The sequence below is a fragment of the Miniopterus natalensis genome, chromosome 14 (assembly GCF_054644295.1).
Source record: "Miniopterus natalensis isolate mMinNat1 chromosome 14, mMinNat1.hap1, whole genome shotgun sequence".
Lineage (NCBI taxonomy): Eukaryota > Metazoa > Chordata > Mammalia > Chiroptera > Miniopteridae > Miniopterus > Miniopterus natalensis.
In genome coordinates, this window is record NC_142094.1 from 7,897,000 (window position 1) to 7,905,241 (window position 8,242).

Here is an 8,242-nt window from a genome sequence, read left to right on the forward strand (position 1 = left end):
CCAGTGGGGCCTGTGGGACTTGTCCTTCACTGCTCAGAACACTGCCCTGGGCTCTGCGCTTCTGACCAGAGGGACGCCCATGCCCACTAGTCCAACAGCTGTGCTCTGCCTGGGAGAGGAGAGCACCATCGTACTTTGTGTACTTCTTCACCATCTCATTCACATATGTGTAAACCTCATTCCAGCTGAGTTCAGTTTTCGCGCTGTCTGATCTGGAAACAAAGGAGACCTGAGTTAGAGGGATGTTGAGAATCCATTGAGTAGGCAGGTTCTGCCTCCCAACCTTCGTGCAGGCCCATGAGTAACCTCCCACCTCATGTAGCTCATGCCAGGCACACTCCTCACTAGGTCACCCTGTGGTGAGTTTCATCAGTGTGAGTTGTGGGGAAGGTGACCAGCCAGATCTGTGCGCTTGGGCATGAGGGAGACTGGGTGGCAAACCTGGATGTTTGGTCACATTAGGTGGGACTGTTTGATCAGACATGAGGGAGGATGCATTGATTGGAAAACACAGTCTGATTCTGATATATTGGCTCTCCTGGCCCCTCACTTGTGGACATCCCAACAGGGCCCCTGGCCTCAGGCCAGGCAAGATGTGCTCTCACACCATTTCCTTTCCTTTCTTCTTACTGTCCCACAAAGCTGAGGCACTCGGGACATGGAAGGCTTTCCCAGCACTCCTGCCAGAGGAGGGGCAACAGCAGTCAGGACATCACAGTGCCCCTCTCATCATGCCCTGAGCATCTGGAAAGATCAGGCCTCTGCTGTTCCTCCCTTTAGTTCTTCATGCCCATTGCTCACACTTCAGTCTCTGAATGGAGAGTGAAGAGGCTAAAGGGCGTTGGATTCACCACTCCTCTGCCTGTGTCTTGGTAGGAAGCACTTACACGTGTCCTACCAGCCCAGAGTTCAGGTCTTTGCTATCCCACATCTCTGAGGGTTGACATACTTCCTGGTTAGGGAAGGCAAATATGAGGCACAATGACTACATACTTTTGAAGGTTCTGTGCATGGCAAAGTGTGAAATTGTGGCTGGTACTCAGGCCTGGGCTTTTTTACCGTAATTGTGGCTTATACATTTTGTATGGCATGTGAGTCAACGGAAGCCACCAAGGAGTCCCTTCCTCTCACCTCCAGCAGTCATCATGCCCATAAATAATTTTCATGTCATATTTATATGTGTGATTCTCGCTTACCCTAGAACATTCTCTTCCTCTCTTATATTCCTTCTAACCCTTGTAGGTCAGATCTAAACCTCACAGATGGTGAGGAAACTAAGGAAAGGGTTTTCTAACAATATCAGGATTGTCATTTAGAGCATCTATGTACCATGCAGTTTACAAACATGATTTTCAATGCCAAAACAACCCTATGTTATCAGTATTATTTATATTTTTTACTGATGAGAAAACTGAGGTCCTAGCCTGTCAAGGATTTGTCAAAATTTCCCCAGATAAGAAGGTCTTCGTTATACTCCTGTTTGCGAAATTGTTGGATAGCAAACACTAGACTGTCAGCCCATGCAGAATACAGACTTCCTCAGAATCTCCAATTTACATACAAGGCAACTCCTTTCCTAACTACTGGTAACATTTCACACCCTCTTTTGCATTTCTCCTCTCCTTTCTTTTTTCATGGATTGAAGAGGATTTTCCAGGAAAGATGTACAGAAGAAAAGGCTTCAACCCACCCACCTAGTCTGGGAAAGTTTCCAGTTGGTGATGATTTTGAAGGAAGGTCTGGATTCTAGAGCACAAGTTCTCATGGGCTGTGGAAAATATCACAGGGACCTAAGGTCCACAGGAAGGCAACAATATGGGACAGCCCAATCACATGGACTTCTGGCAAACAGAACCCTGAAGCTTTAGCACCCCACTCTTAAAAGAGATCAGAGAGACGAGAATCTTTAGACATTTGAGGACATCTGTACTATTAAAGCTTGAGGCAAAAAAAATCTAGTACTATAACTGTACTGGGAAAATTGAAGTGGATGGGGAAGAATTGTATAGGTTAAGTGACCTACAAGAGAGCAAAATTTTCCTCTTCCACAGTAAGAAGTCAATAGAAAATGTGTAAACCTCAAACAGCAAGAAACAACTGTCAGTACAAGCATGGTATGATAGACACGGTCATAATACGAGAAGAAAACTATAAAAGGTTAGTAAGTGACTAGCTCTGGGTGATGAAATCAGAAGTGGAGAGGAAGAGGCAAGAAGTTTGAGATTGTACTTGTGTGCTTTGTAATGGTGCTTGATTTTAAATTTGAGGTCAATTATTTCCTCTTAAATGTAAAAATAAAATTAAGAAGACTAGTAGCGCATATATGCATATAAATTCTTTGGTTACTCTCTCCCCCTCCACTGAACTGCCCTCCTCCTTCCCTCTGACATTCACAGTCTCATCTGTGCGTCCATGTCATTGAATCTATTCTCTTCATCAGACAATGGTGGTGAGAGGGACTGGGGAGGGGGAAGGAACGGGGTGGAACGGGTCATTGGGGAGAAAAAGGGACATCTGTAATATTTTAAACAATAATAAAATTTAAAAAATTAATAAAATAAAATAAAATATTAATGATAAAAAAAAAGAAGAAAAAAAAAGAAGACTAGTAGCAATACCGTAGATTCTAAGATGGAGGCTTATGTGGTGGAAGCTACACTGACACTATCTCAGGACCAAAACGTAATTACAACTAAAATATAGAAAAATCATCCAGAATAACCAACTGAAGACTGGTTGGAGACCACCTTTATCACGAAGGACATAAAGAGAACACCACATTGAGACTGGTAGTAAGTGCAGAGGTACGAGATAGCTGATTTGGTTCCTACAGGTAGGAACTGAAGTTCTGGAGGGATATCTTAGGTGTTGGGGGAACCCCTTGAGAAGTCTTAGATCTAAACCCCAAGCTGGGCTCCCAAGCCTAGAGAAACAGAACTGGGTAATGTGCCCACATTACATCTCACTGTGAAAAGCACCAGGGGTTGTGTTCAGCAGGGAGAGATGATTAGCAACACAGGCACTCCCTTAAAGGACCAATGCAATAAATTTTGTAGAGGGAGAACAAAATGGACTAGAGCTGCATGTGGAGAATCTGGGGTTGAGAGCTCTGAGGAGAGGGTGGGAAGGACAGCCAGCAAGATCCCTGTGCAGAGTCATTCCCTAAAGCTGCAGAAGCCCTCTGTCTCAGAAGCCCTCTTTCCCATCAGTGCAACTTTTGCCTCTGGGGAACCAATTGCCCTACCCATTGGAAACTCCTTAACCCCACCCTCTGGAGTTTACACCCTGCTGAAGTCTAAAGCCTGAGCTCATTTAGTGACTGAGACTAAAAATCAGCCTGTAGGCATAGGCAGATCTCTGGGTGCTTTGATTCTTTGCCTGACCGGGTTCTGGGCCCAGGGCTAGGAAAAGCAGATGTTGGTGTGCATCTCAGTCCTTACCAAACACACCAGCCCCAGTACAAGGAACCACAAGTTTTGAATATTTGATAGTTCCAAGCAGGGTAGTCAGAGCCATCAACAACAGTATCTCACAATGGCCTGCACGAGAGAACCTCCAAAGATGCCCAAATCCAATAAACACAGTGGTCAACTTCAGACCACAGCAAGCCGGATCCAATGAGCTTCAAAAGCAGTGTATCCACAGGGAGGTACTGGCATGTTCTTGACCCTAATGAGCTGAATTCCACATCATATGATAAGCACCTGCACAGCAGCCTACATGCTGTGTTGCAGATTGAGCCTCACTGTCAGACAGCCTGAGGGTTGAGACCATGTATGAATGAGCCAATAAAAATCAGGGTTCAATTACAATGTGCATGATGTGCACAAAGGACATTATTAGAGCACCCAGGTCTGGTGATCAGGGAGACTCCACCACTGTGTCCTACAGGTCACCTATTACATAAGGACATCCTACCAAAACTGGGAGGCATAGCAGCTCTACCTAATACAGAGAAACATACACAACCAGGCAGCCAAAAGGGAGAGACAAAAAAACAACCCCAAATGAAAGAATGAGAGAATTCTCCAGAAGAAGAGCTAAGTGAAATGGAGACAAGCAGTTTATCAAATATAAAATTCAGAGTAATGATTATTAAGGTGCTCAGCAGCATGAAAAAATATATAGAAACTATGAAAAACAACAAGTCAGAAATGAAGAATGACATAGCAGAAATAAAAAATAAACTGGAAGGAATTAATAGAAGATTAGAAGAAGATGAGGATTGGATCAGTGAATTAGAGGACAGGGTAGAAAAAAAATCACTTAATCAGAGAACCAAAAAGAAAAGCACAATTAAGAACAGGATAGTTTAAGGGAGCTGTGGGTCAACATGAAATATAACAATATCCATATCATAGGCAAGCCAGGAGAAGAAATTGAGCAAGGATAGAGAACATATTTGACGAAATAGTGGCAAGAAACTTCCCTAACCTGGTGAAATAAAAAGTCACACAAGTTCAGGAAGCACAGAGATGTCCGAGCAAGAAAAACCCAAAGAGGCCTATGCCCAGATATATCATAATTAAAATGCCAAAAATTAAAGAAAATAAGGTAGTCCTAAAGGAAGCAAGGGAAAATCAATTAGTCACCTACAAAGGAGCTCCCATAAGGCTGTCCGCTGATATCTCTATAGAAACACTAAAGGCCAGAAGGGAATGCCATGAAATATTAAAGGTAATGCAAAACAAGGATCTGAAACCAAGACTACTTTATCCATTAAGGCTATCATTCAAAATAGATGATGAAATAAAAGGCATCATAGACAAAATAAAAGCTAAAATAATTGAATACCTCCAAACCAGCATTGCATGAAATGTTCAAGGGACTTCTGTAATAATTAGAAGAAACAGAGAGGAAAACATAGTTATAAAGAATAAAATTGTCAAAAAGTAAGTACTGGTCAATAATAACCTTAAATATAAGTGGATTAAATGCTCCAATCAAAGAACATACGTAGCTGAATGAATAAGGAACATGACCCATATGTATGCTGTCTACAAGAAACCCATCTCAGAACAAATGACTCACACAGGTTTAAAGAGAAGGGATTGAACCACCAATCACAAAGAATATATGCAACCAATGTTTCTGGCAGCGCTAGTTACAATAGCTAAGATCTGGAAACAGATCAAGTGTCCATCAGTAGATAAGTGGGTAAAAAAGCTGTGGTACATTTACACAGTGGAATACTATGCAGCTGTGAAAAAGGAGGATCTCTTACGCTTTAAGACAGCATGCAAGAACCTAGGGAGTATTATGCTTATGAAATAAGTTAGAGGAATGACAGACATCATGTGACCTCACTTATATGTGGAATATATTAAACAAAATAAACTGATGAACAAAATAGATCCTGAGACATGGAACCATGGAACCAGACTGATGAATTTTAGAGAGAAGGGGGTGGGGGGGGGAAGAGATTAACCAAAGAATTTATATCTATATGCATAACCCATGGGTACAGACAATAGTGTGGTGAAGGACTGGAGGAGGTTAGGAGAAGGGGTAGAGGGGTTCAATGTGAGGCAAAAGGGGGACATCAGTAATACTTTCAAACATAAAGATAAATTAAAAATAAAAATAAAATTAAATATATAGCCCCCCCCCCCCCAAGGAAACCCCTAGTGGGAAAATTTATGTTAGGAAAATGGTAGATTCTGAAACTCTAAGTCCTCATTCCATCCACTGATACATTGAACAAACAACTCTGTGCTGTCTCCACCAACTTTGCAGGGCCTCTAGAAAACAATAAAAGGCTTAAAATAGTAAAGCAAATACACAATTAAATAATAGCCATCTTCAGAATAGTAGAAAAGTTTTGTGGCATTTTTAATATCCCTTCATCCACTCATTTTTTTTGGCATGGTGGCTGTTTAGGTCTTGATCCATGGCCCAGTTCCCTGTTCTTGAAGTAGACAGAGCAGTTTAGACCTTACTAAAAAATTATTGTGTATATCTCTTCTAACTTGATTGGAGTCAATTAGGATGATCTGTAGCAGATGTAAACAAAGGTGTGTTTAGAAAACCACACACATGCCCAGGCCAAAAGCATGTTCAGAAAAGTCCCAAGGCTTGTTAAGTTTTCACTTCAGGCCCCCTTTTGCCTCACATTGAACCCCTCTACCCCTTCTAACCTCCTCCAGTCCTTCAGCACACTATTGTCTGTGCCCACGGGTTTACTAGGCACTGAGCAAACCTAGCTAAGTGGTAAATAAATGCACAGCCAATAATCTATCTGCCAAAATTGGAAGTGATGGCTGCTCCATGTAATGAAAAACATTTTTTGTGCTTGTTTTTATGTTTGTTTCAGCTCCAGGTATTCATGGAAATCTCTATTGAAGCAATAGCTGAATATGAGTTACAGGAACTGAAACACCAGTAATCACATATGACAAGAAATATTCTTTGCAGAGGTAGTTTGGGAAGTAAAAAGTAAAAATAAAAATTAACTACAATGTACTTCTAAAATAAGAAACAAAAGTAAAAATGCCCTAGTAACTTGTGTTGTATTTTGATTTTTTGAGTTACTACATTATAACTAGTCAAAGGAAACAAAAACAAATTTCAGCAAAAGAAGTCACAAAATGTACAGAGATAAAGGAAATCATTACTCATTCAAAGGAAATAAATAAGTTTAAAGAAACCATCCCTGAGAAAGGCAAGGCATCAGACTTACTAGACAAGGACTTAAAGCTACTATCTTAAATTTGCTCAAAGGAAATGGGAAATAAGGACACACAAATATTGAAAATTGGGTGAAAGATCTAGGATCAAAAAGATAATACCAAGAAATAAGCATAACTTTTTTTAAAAAACAAACAAATTCTGGAGTTGAAAAGTGCAATAACTAAATTAAAATATTTATTTGAGTGGTTCAGTAGCAGATTGGAGCAATAAGAAAAAAAGATTCCACAAGGTTGAAGATAGGAAAATTGACATTACTGAATGTCAGGAGCAGAAACAACACAGAATAAAGACAAAATACTCAGGGTCTAAAGAACCTGTGGTACACCCTTAAGCAGACCAACATACACATTGTGAAAGTCCTAGAAAGAGACAAGTAAAAAAAGCATAAACATTATTTGTATAAATAACAGCCCAAAACTTGCAAAATTGATTGAAAGATATGAATCTACAAAACCAAAAACCTCAAGTAATCCAATTGCAATAAACTAAAGAGACCCACAGGAAGACACATTGTAGTCAAATCCTTGAAAGACAAGGACAGAAAAATTTAAAGGCAGCAAGAGAGAAGAGACTTGTCATATTCACGTAGACCTCAATAAGGCTATTTCTCATCAGAAACCTTCGATATCAGAAGGCAGTAAAAGACATATTGAAAGTGCTGAAAGAAAAAAAAGTCAACAGAAAAATGTCATACTTTAAAAAATTGTCATTCCCAAGTGAGGGGAACAATGAGATGTTTCACAGATAAACAGAATCTGTGGGAGGTTATTTCTACTGGACCTGCCCTACAAGAAATGGTAAATGGAGTTCCTTTGATTAAAACAGAAAGGCATTAGAACAACTTGAAGCCATAGGAACATAAAAAGATTCCTGGTAAAGATAAATACAAAAGCAAAAATTAAAGCTATTATTAAAATATTGGTTTGTAACACAAGTTTTTATTTTCCATATAATTTTTAAAACTGCATTTCAGTCATATATCTTGTTATTGGGCACTTATTTGTAAAGATGTAATTTATGACGCAGATAACACAAGCAGCATAGTAGAGTTTATGTATGTGACTGAAGTTAAGATGTTATCAATTCTAATTAGAGTGTTATAACTTTGGCATGTTAGTTAATGCCTCATAATTACAAAAAAGTATCTATAATAGAATATATGTAAACAAAATAAAAAGGGAATCAAAACTTTTATTACAAAAAAAATCAAGTAAACACAGAAGTAGGGGAAATGGAGAAAGTAAGGGGAAAAAAGCTAGAAAACAGACAAGAAGAAGAAAATGGTAGAAATAAGTCCTTCCAGACAGTAATTCATTTAAGTGTAAATAGATTAAAGTATCCAGACAAAAGGCATAGTTCAGCAGAATGGATTTTTAAAAATGATCTAAGTGTATGCTGTCTACAGGAAACTCACTTTTTATGTAAGGACACAAATACATTGAAAGTGAAAGGATGGAAAGATATTGGGGGCAAATGAAAATCCAAAGAGAGCTGGGGTGACTGTATTAGATAAATATACTTTAAGTAAAAACTATTATAAGAGGCAAAATGG